Source organism: Falco biarmicus, chromosome 3 (genome assembly GCF_023638135.1).
Source record: "Falco biarmicus isolate bFalBia1 chromosome 3, bFalBia1.pri, whole genome shotgun sequence".
Classification (NCBI taxonomy): domain Eukaryota; kingdom Metazoa; phylum Chordata; class Aves; order Falconiformes; family Falconidae; genus Falco; species Falco biarmicus.
In genome coordinates, this window is record NC_079290.1 from 100568004 (window position 1) to 100592814 (window position 24811).

The following is a 24811-nucleotide window of genomic DNA, read 5'->3' on the forward strand; positions in this document are numbered from 1 at the left end:
ACTACATCTCTATTTGTAGTCATTGCATTATACATTTGTTTCAGTAATCATAAAATAATAGCTTTAATTGTCAGTGGGGAACCCTCTCCTCCTAAACCCTACAGCTTTCTGCTTTTCTTGCACTTCTAGTAGGAGATCCCCAATGGTTATTTGGAATTGTCTGGAAATTTGTGTCAGCCTTCCTGCCTGCCCTCCTCACTCTTCAGGCGCTGCCTTCCCTGCTGTGATGTGGCTGATAAGATCCCCCTGAGTCATCTTTTTTCCAGGCTGAACAGTCCCAGCTCTCTGTCTCTCCTCATGTGACAGAGGTGCCTGGTATTATTCCTGCCCAGAGGCAGAATTTGGCATTTCTCTTTGAACTTCATGAGAGTCCAGTCACCCCATTCTCCAGCCTGCTGAAACCACTCTGAAATGTTTTCCAGGATTACTTGCTCCATCACCTTCCCAGGGACTGAAGTGGGGACTGACTGACCTGTAGTTGTCCAGATCCTCCTTCTTGCCCTTCTTGAAGTGACATTTGTTTTCTTCTGGTCCTTGAGAATCTCTCTCAGTTGCCGTGACCTTTCATAGATTATTGAGAGGAACCTCAAAATGGCATTGAGCACCTCCCTTGGCACTTCTGGGTACACCCCGTTGGGCCCCAAGGACTTGAGTTTGTAGAGCTTGTTTAAATCGGATCCTAACCTGATCCTTCCCCACCAACAGTCGGTCTTCCTTGCCCCAGACTTTCCCATTGGTCTCAGGGACCTGGGATTTCTGAAGGCCAATCTCAACAGCAAAGTACCTCAGTGTCATCCATGTCCTTTTGTCACCAGATCCCCTGGCTCATTCATGCAAAGGATCCGCATATCCCCTGGCTTTCCTTGTGTTGCTGGTACTTTTATAGTAGCTATTCTTACTGCCTTCACTTTTCTGGCCAGATTCAAGTCTAGGTGGGCTTTGGCTTTTTTAACTCTTCTTATGGAGAAAAACTAGATGCTGCATGTTGGCACTTTCCCAGAAGCACCAGTAGGTAAAAGAATCCTGAAAGCTGCTGGGTGACGCGTGACACAAAAATTATGAGGGGCAGGGATGCAGTAAATTTGACAAAGGGTAATTTGAGTGCAAGGTCATCTACAATAGCTTTGGTGAAAGAAGAAAGTGTCAGGAGGTTCAAAGTAAAACTTTGGCTTCTTTTAAAGTTTTCCGTAACCATGAACATTTGGAAAAAACCGAACATCATTGTTGGTTTATGCTGGGCTGGGGAACATCATATATGTAGGACTTGGACAGAAGTATAAGCCAGAGGCAGCGCTGGCATCTCACGACGTGCCTTGGCAGGGAGGGACAGCAGGTAGGGGGGCAGCGGCTGGTTTATTGCACCGCTATTCCAGGGGGCAGGACACACACAGGGAGAGCCCCAAGAGGTTCCCACTGCTTTTCAGACATAGCAAGCAGCCTGCCTGACCTTGTGAGCATCTCGGATCCTAGCAGGGCAGAAAGCTACAAGGCACATACCATAGACCTCGGAGAGGTGTAGAGGAGGAGGCTTCCTCTGCAGGAGGATGAGGTGACAGAAGACCCTGCAAAGTCCCCGCTGTGCTTTGCAGGCTGCTCCTGAGCTGGGTAGACCTGTGAATGCCCTGCTGATCCAGCGAGGTTGATCTTTTTTTGTCATTTCATTTTCGTATTGAGACTAAGACTTCCCTAGCTTTTGATGCATGTTGACAAAAATTTGGAGTGCAGCATTGGATGATGGAAAACAGGCTGATGTGTCCTTCACTGCCTGTGCTGGAATCATCCCTGTGTCATTCCTGACAGATGTTTCTCTCACCTGTTCTTAAAAACCTTCACTAACAGTAAGTTGCCAGTCATCCTTAACAAAAGAGAGATTCTGTTTCTAAAGTACAGTGTAGAAATGTTTTGCTACAGGGCTGGTGTATGCATGGCCCTGAATGTTTGCTCTGTGTGTGGTTGGGTTTTTGGCTTTTTTTTTTTTTCTTCTTTTTTTCTTGCCCCCTGCCCCGGGAAAATCCTGTCTCTGCTCACATGAAACTTAGTCTACTGGTGAGATGTCTGATGCTGTATTCTAAAACAGTTTCTGGGTGCAAGCTTTCCTTTGGTGTGCAGGGTATGCATGCTTGTATGCTTGCCTGGAGTTCCTTTTTCATTTGTTATTTATCTTTCAGTTTTCCTTCATGTACATAATAAAGGACCATTATTTTATTGGAGAATTTCTTGAGCCCATTTAATAAAGGTGAGGGTTAACTTGGACTTTTCTAAAGACACTATGGCATCTCCTAAAACGATCCATGGAAACCATGTTAGAACCTGCCCCAACCCTCTTTCAGCCTGAACGCTTTGGATCTCCTTTCCCCGCAAGCCAGGTCAGCTGGGTGTGAGGTCTGGGGAGCTGATGTGTGCTTGTGGCTTGACCAGCCGGAGGGTTGGACTGCAAGTGAGGTGGGAGTGCAGACCCTGAAAATCAAATTGGTTTTGGCTCCCTGGTTTGGAGATAAACTGGAATTGCAAGTTGTCCATCTGTACTTTTATTCCCCTTTTCTTCTGGGCAGAGGGTCTAGGAGATGGTGAAAAAAATGCTTTCATACCTACAAGCAGTGGACCTTGCTTCGTGTGGAATGAAAAGCACATGCTGTCGTGTAGTGAAGTGTAATATGCTGCAGTTTCTCCTGGAACCTCCGTTACCTCTTTGAGATGACACCAGTTTGCTAAGCAGAAGCAGTGCATCGGGGGAGATGGAAGTTTTCCCTGGGAGCTGTCTGGGTGAGGGCAGAAAGGACTCAATACACCGAGCTGCTATTTTTGTGATGTTCTCTGTGAATGCTCTTGGCTTTTGAATGCTCTTTGCTTACCAAGAAGATCCCACGGCACTTCCCACATACCAGCACAATTCTGTTGGAAGCCCAACAGTCTGTTGTGAAGTGGTTCGGAAGGGCAGCTGTTTTAAAAGCTGGTGTGCTGGGTTCAACCTGCAAAAAGCTGCTGCAGAGTGCTTCAGCCCAGCGCTGCAGGGTTTGCTGCCAGAAGGGGTGGTACTCACTGAACGGGTTATTGAAGTGCACGGCATCGAGTGCTATCTGCTCCTTACGTAAGGCATTTTATGCGTAGTTATTAGGCTTCATTACCTGGGTTTTAAGTAGATACATAGGGCATTTGGATCAGTTGTCACTGCCTAAGAACAACTCTTAAAATGAAGGCAAGCAATTTGTGCTTAATGTATTAGAAGAAGGGGGAGCCGGTAGGAGGACTGGCAGGATGAAATAGGGAGAATGTGCTTGAGGCAGTAATCCAGGAAGACGATTTTTGCATTTTGAATGGATTTCAAGGGGGCAAGATTGCTTCTGTCACGGCCAGAAGGAAGGAGATTATCGCGCATCGCAGCAGCAATGATGAGGGCCTGCGTGAGAGTTTTGGTTATGTGACTAGAAAGGGAAGGCAAGGTGCTGAAACATCCTAAAGCAAACAGGGGTTTGAGCCAGACCTGGGCTCGTGGTGGGCAGAGGACAAAGCCAAAGGTGGCGGACACCCTGGCATCAAGAAAGAAATGACTGGAGGAGGAGAAAGTGAAGGGCAGCTGCACGTTCCACTCCGAATCAGGGTGCATTTTGGTTGACTTGCAGGACATTCCCTTGGGGAGTTCAGCATTCGCACGTCTCTGACCTGACTCTCTTTGTAGTGCCATGTTATATGGTTGCCTAAATCCTGCAGTATGTTTGCAAACTTGGATTTGCGACTCGCTGCAGCCCTGCCCTGTGGGAGCGTAGCTCACTCTTCCTCTGTGGCTTAGGATGCTGACCAGACTGCCCTTCAGTGAAGTATTGCGCTTCATTCCCCCCAAAGGGAAATGGTGTGTCTGAAAATCCAACCTACCGGGGCAGGGGGAGCCCAGGCGGTGAAAAAGAACAAGGTGCTACTTGGTAGAAGGACAAAAACATCAACTTTTAAACGCAAATGTTTTGGGTTCTGGTTGAAATGCTAGGTGTTTTTAATGTCTAAAAGAAAAACTGAAAATCTTCATAGTAAGAAAACGTATTTTGTGGAAAGCATTGCTTACAAAGAAGTTCAATTTTCTCTTAAAAAGACTCAAAATTCTTTCTGCCCATCCTATTTCAATCCCTGTTTCCTGTTTGCTTTCACCATTTGCAGACTGGGAAGGAAGCTGCTGTATCTTATGGATTTTCCACACTACTGTTTCTATTTCTGCTAAGAGAAATTAGCCTTTAAAGCATTGTAACAAAAGCCCTTTTTGCAGTGTTTTTTGGTGGGCTGCAAAGAAGTTGGAACCAATGGAGAAAACGAAGATCAGAACAGTCATTTTTTTCATCAAGTTCATGACAAGTAGGAAATGGAACAGAAATTGTGTGTTATAGAAGGCTTTTCACTGTGTTGCAACGATGATAAGCCCTAGACGAGCACGTGGTAAAGATGATGCCTCTGAAGGAATATTTCCACTGGAGCCAGTTCTATTTTTTTGGGCAGGATCCTTACACTGATACAGCTTTAAATCTTAAGATATATATTTGTTATTAACATTTTTTGCTGAAAATTCTTTTGGCTTATTAAAAGGAATTATTTTCAAGTAATATACTTAATCATTTTACCTGCTGGTTTACCTTCACCCTGTCTCAGGCAGCTTGGATTAAGAAATTCAACTGGTTCTGCTTTATGGCTTTTCCCCTCACCCTTGCGGAACAGTGCTCTTTTGTTTGGGCTTTTAGCACTTCAGGTGAAAGATTTTAAATTCCTGCAGACCTGTCTTTCTACTTATTGAAAGGGTTTGTGAAAATATTACTTTTCACAGTAAGATTTTATAATTACAGTGTATTTGCTTTCTCTGTTTCCCCCCCTGCTTTTTCAAAGTACTCATTTCTTCTGTAGGGGAATATTTCCAGTGATAGATGTGCTGGGCTTTTTTGTGTGGGAACAGGGCTTTGATCACCTGGGCTGTGTGAGAGGCAGCTACAGCAGCATGTAGCCCAGGGCTGAAATCTGGCTGTAGCAAGCCTGCTGTATTTTTTCCGGTTTTGGGCTTAGTTTGGGCCTGTGAACTAGCAGAAAATCTGGGTGCCATCTGGACTCCATCTCCCTGCTCAGGCGAGGTCTGGAAGGCTGGGAATCCTGCATCACTCATAGAGGGAGTGTCTTTTTTTTTTTTTTTTTAATTGCACTGTGGGACAACCCCAAGTTTTTCCCAGGATTGTGAAAACACACAGTCTGCCTTTCCCAAATCTTTTGAGGTTGTCTTTTTTTTTTTTCTTTTTTTTTTTTTTTTTCCCCCTCTTGAGGAAGGCCATGAAAATCACTGCATAATGGGCTTGGCTAAAACATTAATGTCCGATGTGACTTGAATAAATCCTGGAGCTAACCTCACATGAAGCCTATTTATTTAATGAATGAAGATTTAATTAAATAAGTTGATTTCGCCGAGGTTTTCTTATCAATATTTCTTTATTCCTGGAACGATAACTAGTAATTGCAGAGAATCATTCTGAATACCTTTGTATTTTCTCCTCCCAAAATATAAAATCACAAATACAAGGACAGCTCATATAGAAAAAAGGCAGTGTTCATGTATGTAATTACTGGGGAAAAAAAAATTAAATAGAGCCAATATTCACCTTTTTCCTGAATGTTTGCTTTGGATTCAGGGCTGCAGTAGATGCTGTTGTATGTGTATGTCTATTGATTCTGTGCCACAAGCAGGAATGTGCTCATCCTTGCTTTCCCCAGTGCAGCTGAGGACTTCCCTTCCTTGAGAAAATGGTGATGGATGGTCCCTTTTCTTTCACAAGAAATCAGCATTTGTCATTTACATATGAAGATATTGTTATTCCAAACACTTTCGACTATCTCCCCTTTTTCTGCGGAAGACAGAGTAGCAGAGGTGAAACCTGTTGGTTGAGAAAGCTTGACAGTGAAGACCATCCCTCGCCTCTCCTTTCTCCTCCTTTCACTCCCTCCCCAAAGCACCACCAATTAATGAACGTGTATTAGTTATCCCCTTGCAAAACCAGCGTTGATACCAAGCAGTTCAGTTTTACTGTAAGGTAAATTAAGTGTGAACAGTAGTGGGTAAACTGTAGGCTTCATTGCACTACCTTGTTACAAGTAAGTGCCTTGTGTAACGGGTTTACAGTGGATTTTTAACTGATGACCCACTCATGATAATCTGAATAACAAAAAAAGCAAATTACACTTCTGTTGCTGAGGACAAAGGCAGAGCATTCCTGACTCAGCCCTACTGAATACGTTTCTTTGCTTTCCCCTAAGGTGGTGCATGGGGATGATCACAGCTTGGAGCAGCTGCGCTCTGGTAATGACGGTGCTGTTTCTTATGCAAATTGGGAGTGGGGGTTGTGGGACTAAATATCCTGTTTAATGAAATTTCAGTTAAAATAGTTTTGGAAATAACCCTATAGAAATATTTCATGCAGTCAGGGTACTTACACTAGCCTTTTGATACTGCTTTATAATTTATGATGGTGAAAGTTGAAACATTTTGACTCTTAGAACATTCAAAACATGGTAATTCTTTCTGGTGCTAAATTTCAATGACACTAGAAGTCTGGAAGAGAAGTGTTCAAGTGTCCTTCCAGTGTGCTCCATTAGCATGGCCATCCTGGTGTGATAATCTTACCATACTGACCTGTGAAGTGTCAAAACCGATGGGTGAAGGTTTTCCTGGATCCGGAACGGCTGTGTTTGGTTTTTTTTCATCCGTATTTTTAAGAGGTTCCTCCATCTTTTCAAATGCCTGACGCTGCCTTTGAGCGGGGCAGCACTGCTGCCCTCCTCTGCAGTGGAAGAGCTTTGTGCGTTGCCACCCTTAGCGAGTTCCCGGCCAGATGTGATCTGCTGACCCGCTCGGGCAGAAGGCTCTGCCCTACATCGATGCTAATTGTCAAAATGAAAGCCCGTGGTTTTTGCTTCCTATTTCTCAACACTCCACAGAGTTTTTCGTGACCCAGACCGTGCAATTACACCCGAAGGAGAGATGTCCCAATTTGTTATTGAAGTAGCTTTGGCAATGGGGGCTGATGCATCAGTCCCGAGGGAAAAGCAAGCATGCTGTAGCATTAAACTTCATTTGATAAGTTTTAAGTAATGACTTTGAGTGATCCACTGGCTTTTTACCATGGCTTGAAATGTTTTGCAACGTTGTAGCTTACATCAGCTTTCTTCCCTACTAAGACCTGAGCTGGAAGAGTTCCCAATTTGCCAATATCTTCTTTTCTTAGGAGAATTTTGACTAAAATTGTGTTTGTTGGGTTCTGTTGGGTTTTTTTTATTTCTTTTTTTTTTTCCCCTTCTTGCTGCATGCCAAGGAAGGGTACTAACATTTTTAAGGAGGTGATTATTCGGTATTCAAAGCTATTAATTTGTTGTTGATAAGGCATTAATAAAGGTAAATATTGCTAGCTATCATCCGATGATAAGCTAGCTATGTGATAAAAAGGAATGGATCAGCCAAGCTTCCTGGGGCTTCTATTTTTAGGACTTGAATTTTCATCTGCTTTAAAAACTTCTGTTGTTGCTCTGCTTTTCATTGTTTGACTTGCAAGTTTATGCTGTTGCCTGTTTAGCTTTCATGCCCATGAGTTAATTTTTCTTCCCTTACATTCTTCAGGTGCTTAAAGATGGAGTGAGTCAGTGTTTTTTGCAGGTGAAGGTTTAGACAAGTTATGGATAAAATAATAATAAAGGCTCTGTCTAGATTTTTATCTAAGTGCAGCAGAGGCAGATGGTTGAGAGACGAAGATGAATCTGGGTGGTCTTAATGTCAGAGACTGCCATGAGGATGGATGCTCACAGCTGGGGGACAGGGAGAGAAAAAAAATCCTGATATTTGGAGATGACTGTATTGGCCCTTAGTTTTGTTGTGCAAGAAACCTGTCTTATTTGAAAAGTAATCCAACTAGCTATTTTAGCATTGCTTATCTTAAAGGTAGCCGCAGGTAACAGTAATGCAGTCAGGAGTACCTCGCTTACTAGGGGGGTAGAAAAACTGTGATGCAAGAGTAAAGACCTGCTGGAGGTTGAGCCACATCACCCCTCCCATCCATTTATTTGGTTTTTAACAAATGGGTTCTTTAACAAATGAGACTTGGGGCAGGCATTTCAGTCGTACGGAGCAGTTTATGGAAAAGTGCATTACCAGAGCTGTAACTGAAGTGATTTCATAGTTTATTTTTAGGCACTTTGGATTGAAGCTTGCTAATTGAGGGCGGGGGTGAGAAGGGAAGGTTTGCCTGGAGTTGGGTTAAGCCGAGGTTATCTGTATTTGCCTCAAGCCTGGAAGGGTTGGCAGGAGAATTGACTAAACTTTGTTGAACTTGCACAGGCCTGGCCCCTAACTCACTCACACACGGACACATATCCGCGTCCTTGAATGCTTTCGCAGCCTTCCACTCAGCCAGCTTTTCTAACAAGCACACCACTATCCTTTCCAGCCCATGCTGGGAGGATATTAAATACTTTTTAGTCTAAAACTCCTGCTCCCTCCTCCTCTTTAACTTTCCCATCCACCCCCTGTATGCTCCCACTGCAGGGAAGGACGAGTCCTGTTTCCTCTTATCTGCTTGGCTACAAGGGTAATTTCACAACTGCTCTGTTTCAGTTTTTTCACCTACCACAGACTTAATGTATTAAAATGGGCCAAATCTGGCACTCCTTATCCCAGACAAAGGTTTTATTGAAGTCTTTGGGAACCGTGCCTGGGACTCGGTGAGATTGCAAGCAGTGGTATTTAAAAGAGGTTTCCAAGTCACTTCATTTGATTGAGGTAATTTTTTTTATTTTTTTTTTTGGTGGAGGTAGCTTAATCAAGACAGTGCCTTCAAGTCTGAAATCGCCTCTTATGAAGTTACCTGGGAAGAGGTTTGGAACATCTCATTTAGTGTTTTGGCATCTCGGTGCATCAGTTCCCAGCCATTTCAACTCTGTGTCCTATTTGAAGGCAAACCCTAATAGAGATGCCATTTGTTTTAACTTTCCCCTTCAGGGTTAGGCTGGATAGTCGGAATGGGGGTAGTGACAAGCCAAGCCAGTATTCTTCTGAAAGAAGAAGTTATGACAGCTTGTTATTGGGTACAACTGATTGTCTGCAAGTGCTGTGATGAAAGAAGCAGCCTGGCTGGTACCCTGGCTTTACAGCACTAATAAAAGACTTGGGGGTGGGAGGAGGAGATTTAAACCTCCCTTGCAGGCACACACATACATGTGCATTCTCTCGCTCGGCGTTTGATGAAGCAGTAGCAAGGTAAAAATTGCTTTTTTTTTTGTCAGGGCGTGAGTTTATGTAGTTGCTGACCCTCTGTAGGCAAAATAGTATCGGGGTCAATTGCTAACGGAGAGGGAACTGGTGTGCGGGGGTAGCACCGATAGCCCTGTGTGGGGTCTGGCAGGATATATTCGGCATCAAGTTTGCTGGAAAATCCATAGCTGGGAGTCAACTTATTACCTGTAGAGCTTTGCTATATTTATGGTGAAAAGATGATAGGTGTAATTCTTTCAACCTTCAAAGGAAGAAAATGAAAGGGAAAAAGTTCAGCTCTGTCAAACCCCACCAAAATACCAACATGTCAGCTCTCGAGCAGGGCAGGCAGTGTGTCCTGCACAGGGACTTGCTGATGTAACCAAGAGAAATTTGGAAAGCTGAAGTATAGCAGACATGCTGGCTTCTTGTTAAGTAGCTAAAGGACAATAGGAAAACAAAACCTTTTTTGAGAGAGAAAGAAATTGGGAAGTCGGTGCCTCTGCTGACAAGACATTCCTGTCTGTCTGAGGCATGGTCCATCCTAAGGTTGCAGGAAAGGCCACGCTAGTGCAGTGTTCTTTCAGTGTCCCCCTTTTCACTGATGGTGATGTCCCAAGTGTCTCCTTAAGAGCCTTGCGCTCAGGTCGGAGCTGCAGCTCTGGCCCTCCTGATCCATTCCAGCCGGTGGATTGCAGTGGGAAGGAGATCTACCACCTAGGGTGGGAGCTGCTTAGCTTTTCTCAGCCTCGAAGGCAATCTCAGAATCTGGTGTACTACTTGTAGCTGGAGAGCAAATTAGTTCTAGTTGGACTGTGGCGAGGCCACCAATTCATCTGGCTTTTAGCGAAAGGCTTTTGCGGTAGGAGGAGGTGGAGGCAGGAGCTGAGGACACAGCCCAGTGATGAGGCCACAACATTGCAGCCGTGGCAGGTTGCTGTGGTGGCTTCTGTAATTTACCGGTGCCGTATGTGTGTGTCTTTTCCATGGAGCTTAAAAAAGCTTTGCCTCTAACTACTGGGTCTTCCAGAAAAAAAACAACACAACAACCCACCACAAAACCAACAACCACTTTAGTACTACTTATTGTTTTTTCCTGTGGAAACCTTGGTGAGCCTCTCTGACTTGTTTGCTGACTCCACCAGTCCTCTTGGCACCTCTGCCTTGTCTCCAGCATCTCAGAGGCTTGTTCCCGGCAGCGCAGCCTTACTACTTGTGTAATGACTGTGAGACTAGAAGAGCGTTCTTGGCCACTTAGACGTGGGTTAAACTGAAGTTCATCAAGGTCCATTGAATGAAATTACCAGAACTATACCATAAAAATGTACTTAATTTTTGGGTTTTTTTTATTACATAAAAACACATTTAGTTAGTCATGTCTGAACATAAGTCTTGGGTGTTTTTTTGTTTTGGTTTGGCTTTTTTGACTAATGGGTCTTTCCATAGCGTGTACATGTAAGGAGGAGCTGGGGCGAATGCCTAATAGCACAATAAGGAAAAACAAACCTCTTGTGTTAGGATGGGCTGTGTGTATATATTTGAAACAATCATATCTATGCCGTTTAGAGTTTAATCTGTGCCAGGATTTCTGTTTGTGGTTTTCTCGTGTACTTGCATTATGCCATTTCATCTCCATGGAAGCTTTTTTGCCATGTCCAACTTCACGATTCAGCTGTGTTACATTTTTCCTTTTTTCATACCTGAAAACAAAACTTCTTTTTCGATTTGTCATTTGTATAATTTTTTTTTTCAGTGATGGAAACAGAACTGAATGTGTTGGACTAGTGGTTGAGTTTCTGTTGCTCAGCTCTTTCTTTATGACACCCATTTTTACAGTGTAATTTCTACAACAATTAACATTCCTCTAGGCTGAGATTAGCTCTAATGGAAGCCTGTTTGTGAGCTGAGAGAGCAGCAGAAGTGGTCTGGGAGCAGAAAGCTTAAGCAGTGAGGTTAAACAGGTCAAATGAGAAGAAACAGTCAGCTGAAAGAAGTGAATAGTACAGGGGATTAGAAGTAGGGATGAAGCTTAATGGCCAGGTTTTGTAGCGAGGTTGTTACATGTAGGTAAATTCTCTTGGTTTTGACATCAATATTCAGAAGTTTTGTTTTGACTCCAAAGCTCAAAATGTTATTTTGTAGAAATGCAAAAAGCCTGATGTCTTGTAAATTCTCTAACTTGGATTCTACCATCCTCCATAGAGTTCTTTCCAGATTTCTGCTCATTGAGAAAGAAAACACTTTGAGTTGGCAAAGACAGGTAATGGTTTGCTATCTGCCTGTTGCTGTCTCGCAGGTGCACACAAATTCTGTTTCAATATTGTTGTGGTTTAACCCCAGCCAGTAGAGAAGTACTACGCAGCTGCTCGCTCGCTCCCCCTGACTCAGTGGGATGGGGAGAGGAATCGGGAAAAAGGTAAAACTTTTGGGTTGAGAGAAGTCCAATCCAGTAATTGAAGTAAAATATAACAATTGTAACGAAACACAGAGTGAAAGAGAGGAATGAAACGCAAAGAAGGGGGAAAAAAGATCAAACTGAGTGATGCATACAATACAGTTGCTCACCACCCGCTGACTGATGCCCAGCCAGTCCCTGAGCTGAAATTGGGAGGCCCTGGCCAGTTCCTGCCCCCAGTTTATCTACTGAGCATCATGTTCTATGGTCTGGAATATCCCTTTGGCTAGCTTCGGCCAGCTGTCCTGGCTCTGCTCCCTCCCAGCTTCTTGTACACCTGCTCACTGGCAGAGCGTAGGAACTGCAAAGTCCTCAATTTAGAGTAAGAACTACTTGGCAACAGTTAAAATATCAGTGCATTATAGCATTATTCTCATATAAATCCCAAACACAGCGTTGTACCAGCTACTAAGAAAAAAATTAACTCTACCCCAACTAAAATCGTGACAAATAGTAAGACACCACAAACATTATCAGCTTGTTTTTCCTTTTGCTGTGTGCAAGCAAAGTCCAAGATCAAATAGAAGAAATGTCACGTTGGCTTGTGGTTGCTCCTGAAATATTTCTGACTCTTCACTTCAGGAGTGAGTTGTCTTTATCTGCTGAGGCAGATTCCTTGTCTGTGATGATGAAACCAATTTTTCCATCATGTGTTAGTACAAATGAATGCTATGGGAAGATCCCTATGGCTCTGACTAAGAATTGTTCTGTCCATGGCTTGAAAAAATGGCAGGAAGCTAAATGTTTGCGCTACGCTGTATAGATGAAATACATTAACCGTGGATTCCAGGAAGGAGCAAAGTTAAAATGTATATGACGCACACAGATTTTTTTTTTTTATTCTTTGTACATGACTTTCCCATATTTGAATGTAACAGGGTGAATAGAAGTGTGCTGAGTGTGACACACAAGTGAGAACTGGAGGGTGCAGGTGGGGTGGGATTCCTTGGTTTCCCTCCGAGAGGAGTTCTGTTGAGTCCAGTGGAAGTTTTGCGCAAGTTGTCTAGGGTTGTTGCTACAGGTCACCTTCAGTGGGATGTGATGTTTTTTCTAGTGAACAGAATCAAGAACTAGTTTCTTTTCTAAAATTTATTGAACTTTTCCTGATTTGTGATTCTATGCTAATGGTTTTCCATTTTGTGCAGAAACATCTTTCCTTGTCTTATGTGTAATGATAATGAGTAATGAGGAAATGGCTTCATAGGTGATAAAGGCCATTGCGAAAGTCCTGCTGTGAGTTAACTGTGGGCTAAATTGTGTTCAAATCACCAGCTTTGGGCACAGCTCTCCTGCTGTGTTTCATCCTTCCTTCCTCCATTCTCTGCTTTCTCATAGGTTTTGCAGCCTGGTCTTTGCCAAGAAAGCATAAAGCATTGGAAGGAAAACCAGAGTTAATTGTGTTTAATGGTGGGTCAGGAAGGGGGGGAAGGGAGATAAGGGTTTAATAGCAAGAGCCAGCATCAATTCTGAATATACACATGCTTTTAGGCCTGTTTCATTAAAACTATTTCAGGAACAACTCCTTCAGAAATATTGACTATCTTGGCAAAGTACCATGATGCTATTTTTTTTTTATTTTTCAAAATGTGAACTCTGGAGGAGCTAACACCAGGCCTATTAAAAACCCCTTTTCTTTCCCCTTCCTTTTATCTCTCTCCTCCCTTTGCCCCCTAAATAATGGACCAATAAGGAAAAACCTCAGAACTAGCTGTTCCTGCCTTGGCTGGGATAGCTTTTCTTGCTGTATTATGTCAAGCTCTGCCTGCACGGACCTCTGAGGAGGACACCTCCTGCAGATCTTCATCTCTCCTGGTGCCCTGGAGCTGTGGTAGGTCCGCACACACCACAGCTGGTGCTCATCTGCTCCCTTGGCCTTTCAGCAAGGCTGGCATGCTCTGGTCTGGCCCTCGTGCAGTGCTGGAGCAAACCACAGATGCAAACCCAGCCACAGCACTAGGTTCATCTAAGGAAAGGGTTATGGAGAGAATTTAGGACCTTGCTTCCCAGCACCTTCTTGCTTCAGAGCTTGCTGAGCTGTCTGGGAGTGAATTGGTGCTTTTATGCCCTGTAAGGTAGAAATACCAACTCGGCTCCCAGAAGTGGGGCTGTGTCGCAGCTTAGAGGCAGCCTGGTGTTGACGTGTGGCTGTTAGCAGCGCTGGAGCCAAGTCATTTACCGCCCACTCAGAAATCTGTCACATTTGATACTGACCTCTAACCTGTCCCACGCCCAGCTGCAAACATGCTGCTTCTCCCCCTCTCTGCCCGCGGGCTCCCGTGGTTTCGGTGTGCCACGGACAGACGTCTGCACCAGACAAGCCACCTGGACGCAACTCCTGCCTGCAGCACCTTGCGTCTTGCAGACTCGGGGTGCCTGTCTCTAAACGCCCTTGGTCGTGCTCTCCCCGGAGGAGGGACCAGCCTGGTTTGGGGAGCTGTGCACTGCAGACCCAAGAGCTGATGCTGACTTTGCAGGCCAGGGAGGTTGGGTCCCTCCTTGCCTTGCCAACGGGAACCATCGCATCAGGGTCTGTGTTTCCTCACCAGTTATTTGAATCTTTTATTTTTTCATAAAAGATTTTTGTTCAGCTGATGAGGATTTTTTTTTTTATTTCTCCCTGGATGAATGAGATTCTTGCCAGAAAACACCAATTGGAGTTGGGGAAGAAGTTAAATAGAAATATATTGTTATAATAATACCACAGAAAATTTTCAAGCATGATCTGAACGCGGGTCTTGATTTCTTTTGCTATGGCTCAGAGGAGTGTAAACTGCCCCTTTCATCTGTGTAGTGCTGGATTCTGAGACAGAAATGCTTGGTAATTAATATTTGGTATTTTATTTTAACTATTTCTCGGTTGAAGGTCCAACTAGATTCCATTTTTGTCATAATGTAGTGGCTGGTCCAGTCTCAAGTTGCAAGGCTCTTGGCAGTTAAAGGCTGTGACCTTTTATCTCTGGTAACTTCTACTCTAGCTATGTAGCTTATAGCAGAAGGTGGCATACAGGATGGCATAGGTTAAGTAGAATTTTATATATTAAATAAGAGGCATTGCAGAGAATTTGTTTCAATTGTTGTAGTTTTCAATGGGAAGAAATGTAGCTTGTGAGGCTACAGTGCACAAGGCCAGAGTCTTAGTATCCTGAGGTTTTACTGAATATTTAATAGCCAATATTATATATAAATGATTCTCTAAGTAAACATCGGATAAGAATTTTTGAGAAATGCAGGGCAGCTTCCCTAAAAGTATCCAAATGTGGAATATATTCCTACTTGCATGTTGTTGACTATTACCCCATATAATAGGTTGGCTGTGGTAAAAGCTTATACACAACCCTCATTAGCTCTTCTGAAGCTGATGGTGTCTTCCTGGGCTCAAGATGTTTTAGTGATTTTTATACTTCATATTTATTTTAAAAGAATGATCGTTGAAGATAAGGCAGATTTCTTCTTCCCCAAATGAGTGCGATTAAGCTCATAATTTTAGCTTATTTCTGAGTAATTGCTAATTCTTTCTTTGAGGGCTATGTGTAAAAAACAGTTTGCAGTTTTGTTTTGCATTAAATATGTAGACTTATTTGTTGCCAGAATTAATTACAACTATAAGGAACGTATGTAGCTAAAAGAAAGTAGTAGAAGCATAGAAAGCTATTTCCTTTTCAAAATCTGACAACTTGAAACCACTGATAATATCTGGAAACCCGGAAGCTGATGTACTGTAGTTTTTTTCCTGTGGTCATTATATTTCTTGGTGCACGTAATTAATATTTTTTTTAAAGAATGAATACTGCAGGAGTATACTAGATTATTTTCATAATTAATTTTTTGCTTTGGTTTTCTTTCAGTGTTAATCTAAAAGAGATTCAATTATGTATATCGTAAATAAGGCTCCTTCTCTGAGTGCTTTTGAGCAAGGTGTTCTACTAGTCCGTGCTCAGAGTCATGGTTCAGCTGCAACTTGATAGAAAAAGGCAGAATCAAAGTAGCATCTGTTTTTTAGACTGTTTTTACACTTGGTGATCAGTGGAAGGATTAAAGAGTGTGGACATTGTTGGATGTGTTGTGCTGTCATCAGCAAAGATAAAATATTTCCTTTATCTTGTACCTTGTTCATTGATAGTCATTATTCAGATTATACCTAGAATACCTTATAAAATATTTAAAACCAGAACAAAAACCACCACAGAAGTTTAGGTGGCAATTTGGGGAGGCTGTGCAACTCTTCCCCAGATACATAGATGCTAGTTTTTCATTGGAAAGTAACAAACTTCCAAGTTCTACTCCCAGATACCTATTCTGATGGGTTTAGTGACCTGTACTTTGTGAACTTCCATGTCAAGATATACTTAAAATATTTTCCAGACCTTTTGTAACTTAAATGAAATTTCAGATGGCTTTACAGTTACTGACTAGCTTTACAGTTAATTTTCAGGGAATGTGTATTGTGGTAGTTTTTAACAGAAGAAAAAGATTTTCTGAGCAAAAAGAAAATGAGCAAAAAGATAATAGATCACCTTTTTCTCTTTTGAGTTGATTCCGTTGCAAAGCCAATTAATGCAAAGGTTTTGTCTCTTGAGCTCAGACTGGCAATTCAGGGCTGTGTCACCAGCAATTAAGTGGTGGATAACCCAAGTTCTGTACTTATATCTGCATAGCAAGCCAACTTAAAAATAGTGAACTGGGAAGAATTTCGTACACCTGCTGGGCATGCATACCTTCCTTTCAGCCTTAAGCTTCCTGTGGAGAAGCCCAGGAGAAGCAAAACTTCCTGCAGCAGTGGAGCTGAATTAAGTGGGACTGCAGCAGGGCTGGCTGGGGGGCTGGAGACCCCTGAGTGGGGCGGGAGGAGAGCACTGGGGTGGGTTCATCCCAGGGCTGGGTTTCATAGAGGTGTCTGAAAGCGGGGTCCCTGCCTCAGCTCCTTTAGCATCTGTGGCCCCTGTGCTTTGGGCTAGGTTAGGGTACGGCCTGTGTGCAGGAATGCGCCTCTGGAAGTTATGAAGTGTTGTTGGAATACATACATATATATATAAAAATTATTTTTTTATCCTTTGAAAATGGGGTGGGAGGCAGGAGGAGGTAATGTTTTGGGACGCTGTGCTAAAAACCTGAGGCTAGCCAGGTGTAATGAAGTTTCGGATGTCTGCCTGAAGGTATCTGCAACCTACAGCGGCAGCTGTGAGGGGTGAATTACAGCTTTCACCCTGCCTGCATGCAGGAGGTGAGTTCAGTGGGAGATAAGTCCTGCAGCCCTGACCCTCCTGCCGAGCAACCCCCCCCGCTCTATGTGGGCCCTTGTGTTTTTACCTTCCTCTCACCCCTAACTCGGTCTGGAACACAAACTTTGCATTAAGCCCCAGACCAGGTACCCCAGCCATGGCGGACCCTCTCCAGGCCCCCTCCTTGTAGACCCTTATTTTTTCTCATTCATCCTGAACCCTAATTTTATATTGAGCTCTGAGCTAAGGGCATACATATCTGGCATCTTCTCTCTGCTCCTATGGGAGATGGCACAGCAAGGTAATCTTGATGCTGCTTTTTCTCTGTGATAGGGGATGAAAGGATTCCTGCTGCTCTTCCTCCTCCTCTTCCACTCCAGCAGGAGATGACAGGGGTCACTGCATGAAATAGGGCAGTGGGGGTGACTGTCACAGTGTATACAGGCTTTGGATTGATGTGACCCAGATTTGTATGGTTTGCCTCCTCCCCTATTGTGCTTCTCCATGATGAGGCAAGAGGTTGGATTCAGACCATCTCCTCTCCTGAGGTGACCATGGGTCACATTATCTATGGCCTTTATTAAGAAAGCAGGGCCCGAAACCTGCCTCCCTGCATCGCCAGAACAAGCTGTGGCTGCGCTGGGTAGGATTGAAACAGGTATAAGCAAACACAAATTACTTTTCTGAGGTCCTGAGGCTCACTTTGCCACTTGGAATATCCTTGGAAGCAATCCAGCCAAACTCTCGGTTGTAGCAGCATTGTGTTGACAAAGTGATATGATTTTGCTTGCTAAAATAACAGTCAAAAGATCGTTAGTGGTAGTGATGGTTGTGAAAGTAGTCTTTGGGGAAACCTTCTGGTTGTGGGGACAGGCGTAGCAGTGTTTGGAGGAGGGAAGAACATCCAGACCGATTTCTAGAAGTATATTTGCATTTCTAGGAAAACCTCACAACCAGTCGATCTTCAACTTACCTTATTTCACAGTGGTTTTAGAGTATAGATGGTGCTCTGCAACATCCCCCCACCCCCCCTTTGTGTGTGTGTGTGCATGCATGCACATGGGTGTTTCTACAAAAGTGCTGTCTTATAAAGCAATTAGTGTTTATTGACTTTCTGCATCTGAAGCTGCTTCTTTTGGGCATTTGAACCGATTTCATGCTTTCTGGCATGTGCAGATCCTTTAGTGTGAGCCCAGCCAACCCTTTGTGTGCGACCACCTTGCGGCTCTGCCTGCCCAGGGTGCAAAGGCAGCACCGTGTCAACATGGTGCCATGGCAGGGTGAGGATGGGGGTTCCCCCTGTGCAGGTGCTCCTGGCTCGCTTGTGTGAAACCATCCAATACGAGCCTAGACACATGCTGCCTTGCAGCTGTGGGCCCAGGGCGGGCAGGATCCTGACGTTCTTTGCTTTGCTTGCATTAAAAGCAGGGAAAAAGGGGAACTTCACCATCCTGCCTGGCCGGTGGTGTGATCGGCAGCCAGGTCTGTTTCGTACACACGCTCTTGGATGACCATTTTGTAGAAGGTTCTCTGGAGGAAGGTGCATCACGCATTTCAGTGGTCTGATTTATTCGGTTGTGTTTTATTTGATCGGTTTTTCTCCTCAGCTCTTCCCTCATGTTCTCCCAAATGCTAGGGAAGTCCTACGTTTCTCTTTGCTATGTATGTTTGACAAATGTGTTTCAGATTACTTTGGTAGCCTTTTGAAAAGAAGGGTTGAGCTTCTGTGACTATTCTAATTTTTTTTTTCCTTATAGATAAAAGTATTAAAAGATGCTGTTGGTTGCCTGAATAGTAGAGCTTATGCAGAGAAGGGGATTTACTCTTCAGTATCTCAGCAATGTATCTTGGTTTAATTATTCAGTTAAGTCCTTTGTGAAATATAAGCATGGTTGCATAAAAAAAAGATATTCTATCTGGCCATCTTGAATCTTAAGGAAAGATGGTATGGTTTTGGGTGTGTTAAAAATAACGGAATTTTCTTTTTCTATTTGCAGAGATTATGGTAAAGCTTAAATCAGATCATTCAGAATTAGATACCTGAAACCAGGCAGAGTTTCAGACCCAAATTTCTTAGATAAATGGAAGATATATTGCAATTATCTCATGTATTTTCATGAACTCTTATATTCTCCCTGTCTTATAAAAGTATATCAGGAAATGTAGTAAGAGTGATTTCTATGTGCAAGTTTACTTGCACAAAAATAAGGCAAATCCTGTGGCCTGTAGTTTGCTTTTAGAATTTAGGGCCAATTCAAGAAATCCAGGTACCCTTTGGTTTCAGTGAGTCTGAGCTTGAGAACGAACATCAAGGTCTCCTCATTTTGGTGCCCATCCATTTTTATTTTTAACTCTTGAGCAACAAAGTGTACATTTCAAGTGATTCTTCCAGAGCTGCCTGAGACTTCTGGCTTTCCTTGTTCACACCAGCTGCTGGCAGGTTTTAAGGGGTGTGTGTGTATTTCTGTTTGAAGAAGCTATTATAGATATTGGTGACAGCTGGGCTTTGGAATGTTCTTTGCACCCAGCATGAAGTGCATGGGGGCAGAGGGTCGTTACAAACATTTACAGACCGTACTTGCTTCATGTCTTCGTCTTCTAACAACAGCCTGTCCTGGGCTGGGGAAAATAGAGGACTTCCTCGTGGTCCACTAAAAGTGATCTAGTCGTTAAAGTCTGGGATTGGAGCGACTTGTTTATGATGCTAGGCTTGATTAATCAATCAAATTTAGGTTTCATCTCTTCTGTGGCTGCCAGAGGGGTGTCGAAACTCATGTGATTTCCACCCCCCAGAGGCTTCCATGGGTATCTTTCCTTTTTTGCAGTGTTAGTTGCTTAAGTTAGAAAACATGAGGCTGTATGTTTTGAAGGTAAGACTTGCCAATTATGAAGCTGGGTGATCTTCTCTCCATTACTAGTTTAATGTGCCGTACATTCCTCAGCAGAGTAATTGAATGCAGTGTTTTATGTTTAGTCACATGCAATCAGATAAGTTTGTAATAGGAAGAGGTTTGTGTTTGTAGAAGAGATTTGTGTTTGTAGATGCTGTATCTGCTCTGGGTGTAAACTGAACAGCCAGAAGTCTGTACAGACAAAGCTCTCCAAGCCCCATGCAGTTACTCTGGACAATTTCCAGCATGTGTGGAGAACATTATACCCTACATATGTCATGATTCTACAAAAACCGACTGCAAGTTCCTGAACCGGCCGTTTGCATAAACTGAAAACTGCTGGATTGTCAAACCAGTGACCTCAGCTGTAACCCTTACGGCGCTGCATGTGGATCTGTAGTGTGGGATCTTCCTGATATACCACAGTGGTCACAATGCTGTGCCTGTGCTCTTGAGAGAGTGCTTTAGCATGGGCTGTAGAAGCTTTCCATATGAGCTGGCAATTACTGGCTGCTTTACTGCGAAGCCTTAATCCAAACCTGGGTGTTAATCACACACACTACCCACCCACCCCCTTTTTCTTTTCTTATATGAAAGCTTGTAACTTCCATTATTTTAACTCTTAAGCTTTTAATTTGGACAAGGATTGTACTATCTAGGTGGCTAAGACTTGAACTTTCCTTGACTTTGATCAACTTCAATGTGTTTTATTCATACTATCAAAAAAAGCAGAGGTGCACTTATTCTTAGATATAACAAAAGCTGATTGCAGACAAAATGTCTTTCCTTTTATCCCCCTTGGGATTTTCAGAATGTTTTGCAGGAGCGAGCTTTTATTTGACTTTCTGAGTGTTGGAAGAATCACAGGGTAGAATCTCTGGATGCCACAGATCTGCCAGGCCTCGGTGTCTTTAGTTCGTGCTGGCCGTTCAGTGTTACAGACGTGTACTTTAAAACTCCGTGGTTTCAGGCTGGAATGCCTGCTTATGTTGATTTTCTTGCAAGGTTACAGAAGGGCCTGCTACACACATGTGCATGCATGCGTATACATGCGCACACAAATGCACACAGTATGATCGAGAACTGGTATTTATAGTAACACTACATAAAAATTATAAACATAGGAATAAGAAATGGCATGAGAACATATTTTCATGAGAATAGACTTGCATGCCTGATGTGTGTATATGAAGCTTTCTGTACTTAATCTTAGCTACTGTGTTGGATCTCTTTTCTTTTCTTTTCTTTTTTTTTCTTTTTTTTTTTTTTTGTGCTTAACAAGGTTTAAGTCTGGGTTTTGCCTTTTGGCTGTTAAAACTGCAATTGACAAAGGAACAACGAAATATACTGCCAAGGGTGGCTTTGCATTCTGTTGACACAATTTGCCTTCCTTTTTGCAGCATCTAAGTTGAATAAATGTTGTTTCTCATGGCTGTGTTTCTAGAAGCGCACACCAGGTTGTGTTTCCGCTGTAGAAATTTTTTTATTCAGGAGGCATCCTGACAGAAATTTTGGATTTCTTCCAGTCACTGAAGAGCTCATGGTGCCTAACTGGGATTTATTGTAACCGAACAGGAGAAATTCCGGAATGTAGGACCAGGTTGCTGTATAACACCATTGTTTTCTGTCATCTTAACGGTCATTTGACCCTGAATTAAAGCAGTATCTATGAGTGTCTGCAAGACATAATATAGTATGAATGAATTGTTTTAAAAGACCTATTATTATAGTTTTATTTTTCATCAGTGCATTACATAAAGTTACTAAGCGCTCCTGTCCTATTATTTTCTTTATTTCAGGCTTGAGTCGCAGGGCAGCACGTAGTTTGACACTCCTGAAGTAGGAGTGTGAAAGGGATTGAAGGGTTTACATGGAGGATACTGAACTCCCCTCCTTTCTGCTCCAGGAAAGAGAGGTGAGTGAATTATCGGATCACTTGTAATTAACTCGGTCCTTGCTTCAGAAGGTCTTTAGTCAAAACAGGAAGATATGATTCAGAAGGCCGTATGCAAGAATGGGAGGAATTGCAGATACTACAGATACATCTCTTAATTAAAAACATCAGCCTTCAGAGTTTTTTGTTCCTGTTCAACCATAAGAGGGTTTCCGTAAAGTGGAGTGAGTTTTCTGTAAATCCCATTCTCCCCCTGCAACTCTTTCCCATGTAGAACGTTTTATATTTAGAAGCTTTTTTGCCCAATGTCAAAGAAGTCCGAAATGACACAATTAATTTAGCCTTCCTTGAAGCAGTTCTGAGTACGGCTGCCACTGAAAAAGAGCTCGAGGTGGAGCTGTATTAGTCCCCTGCCAGGTATTTGTTAGTGAAAGGGGCAGGTCAGCACCAGCACCACGTGGGTCCGTCTGCGCCTGTGAGAGCGGAGGGGATGTGCGAGTTCGTTCCAGCAGCTGCAAACCCAGTGTGGGTCTCTCCCTGCCTCCCCCCCTCCCTGCTTCCCTGCCCTCCAAGGGGAAGAGAGAAACGAGGGGCCAACCCCATTGGGGAGAGATGGGAGGAGGCTTCAGGTTGTCTTTCTTAGACCCTACTGTGGGTACACAGGTCCATCATTAGACAAGGGCACATGAGTTTTATGTGGAAATTAAATCTCAACATTCTTGGTTCTTCGAACGTTGGGAGTACCTAGCATATACTGCCTTCAGGCACTGACCAGTGAGTAAGGTCCATGGTGCTTAGTACCATCTACCAAAAATAAGTAGGTGCAGTTCTTGTTGGAAAAACACAAGGTGTTGGAGCCCTGGCTTCTGGCAGGGTGGTCTCACTTTGGCATCTATACAGACCCATCAGGAGCGTTTATATGGTCCTGTGTGGTTACCAATGCTGAGCAGTGCATAATAGGACAAGCTTTTGATTGCAGGTATTGCTGACCAGATAGCTCTTGCGCCATGCTGTGACACAAGAAATAGTTAAGCACTAGTAAAAGTGAGCTGTAACGCTGGCAGAGTAGCAGCAATATTTTTTGGTATTGATTTAAACCTCCTTGTAACAGATTAATTTTGTCCATTTAAGCCATGTGTAGGGCTGAAACTTGTAGCTTAGATTCATGTTGTCTATTTAAACAGGGTGCAGAGCTGCACCATCCAGGGCAGCTTGGAATGACCTCTTGAGTCTTCCTTTTAAGCATACTGGGGGAAAGCCATACCAAAAAAAAAAAAAAAAAAAAATAAAATTCTGGATGGGACTCTGCCATCTTCAGAGGGCCAGAACCGAGATGTTGCCACACTGCTTAGAACCCCGCAGCCCAAAGGAGATGCCTGGGGGGATGTAGGAAGGAAAGAGGAGGACATGGTTGTGTTGGAGGTGTCAGGGAGGAAGTCTGAAGCTTTGCCTGAAGCAGAAACCGGCAGCTGGTGCAGGTGTGTGCTGCGAGGAAGGGGAGCTACGCAGCGAGGTGGAGCGGGCTGCAGTGAGCTGTGGAGGCTTGGAGGGGGACAAGGGGCAGCAGCAGGGCACAGCGGGTGTCAGGGCTGTGTCAGAGCATCTGGAGTGCAGTGACCGAAGGAGGGAAACAAATGGGAGTAGTAACTTTTGTGGCTTCTCCAGAACGAAGAGTGGGATGAAAGGATGCAATAGTGAAGTGGGTGGGAATATTTCTGTTGAATTGTGTATAACAAACTTTTTTTTTTTTTTTCCCCTCCAGAGTTGTTTCTTGGTGGGCTGTACTTGAGAGGAAGTATGAGAGAGTCTCCCCTGCAGCTGGTCAGAGAAAAAAGGTAAAGACAAAGTTGGGGAACCAAAAGATTAGACCTTTCTGAATAAGAGGAAAGAACAAAGGGATGAAAACTGTGCAGACAATAATGAGAAAACAAGTGTTTTGAGGGGGATTTTTGGAAGTTGATGGGAAAGCAGGAGTCTGCATCAGGAAAGACACGGTGGTAAGATTCAGTTTCCAGGTTTCTCATTTTTGTTCACCAGGATACTGTGAATGGCAGCTCTTATCTGAGGGAGGGAAAAATCAGCTTTCTTCAGCAAGGAAATGAATAAGCTCACTAGATTTGCTTGCATGCTCAAAGAATGTTTTAATGTTAGTGTGGGAAAACAATACAAACATTTTGATAGTACTTTCTGTATTTTCTGTTTTTCAAAGAGGGGACTGCCTATGGTCACACAACTGAGTAACCATGAGCCTGCAAACCTGTAGCCAGGGGTATTGTGGTGCTGTCTAAAAACGTGGTCTGTTTTTTCCTATCTTTCATATACTGGCTTGCTTAGAAAAAATAATGTTTAAAAACTTTGAAGTCTGTCATAAGGAAGTCTAGTTATACGCTGGCCTGCATATTCACTGCTGAGGGTAAGATTTAAATGGTTGTAAATGTATTAAAGATTCAGGACTGCATGAGTAGCATTTGTCCTGTAGGTGGGCTGTCACTCGGTGAGATACGGCTCCTGCCTGAAACCAGAGCAGGTCTGAAGCTGCCCTAATAGCTCATAAATTGGCATAGTCTTTCAAAACAATGATCAGCTTGGCAAGGTACAGAGCACTCCGTGCTGCTGGTTGTATTTGGTTTTACCTTGTGCTGTCTTTTCCTTTGGCTACAACTGTGCTTGCAAAGTGTTTGTGCTATATTTCTTTTATCAGGAGTCTAGAGGTGCCAAACTTATGCAAGAAAAGTACTTGTTACATGCATCTGTCCTCATGCAGTCCCTATGTGGTGTCACGTGGAGCTGTTTCCTGTTCTAGCAATTGCTTAAATATGTTGGTAACATTTCCTTCCAGCAGGTCATTATGTTTTCCTGGACATCCCATCATCTTCCTTTTTCAACCCTGATCTGGGTCAGTCTGAGGGCTTGGTGAACGTGTCCCGCTGTCCCAGGCACCTGGTAGCGGTGAGAAGGAGATGCTGATGACCGAGCTGCAGTATGGGCAGGCTTGGGATTCCCAAGCACTGTGGCACAGCGAGGGTAGAGCTTGTCCAGCTGTGGCCATCCTGACCTTTCAGGGAGCATGGCACTTATCCTGTCCGTGCTGCTCAGCTG

General features: G+C 43.5%; 1 long non-coding RNA gene across 4 annotated transcripts in view; it reads left to right on the forward strand.

Annotated features, from left to right (window-relative positions):
• LOC130146659 (uncharacterized) overlaps positions 1 to 24811 on the forward strand; it is a 268364-nt gene that overhangs the window by 115640 nt on the left and 127913 nt on the right. For all 4 annotated transcript variants that reach the window (XR_008820973.1, XR_008820974.1, XR_008820972.1 and 1 more), the window contains 2 exons: positions 21618 to 21733; positions 23475 to 23547. This is a non-coding gene — a long non-coding RNA (uncharacterized LOC130146659). The remainder of the gene's footprint in view (positions 1 to 21617; positions 21734 to 23474; positions 23548 to 24811) is intronic.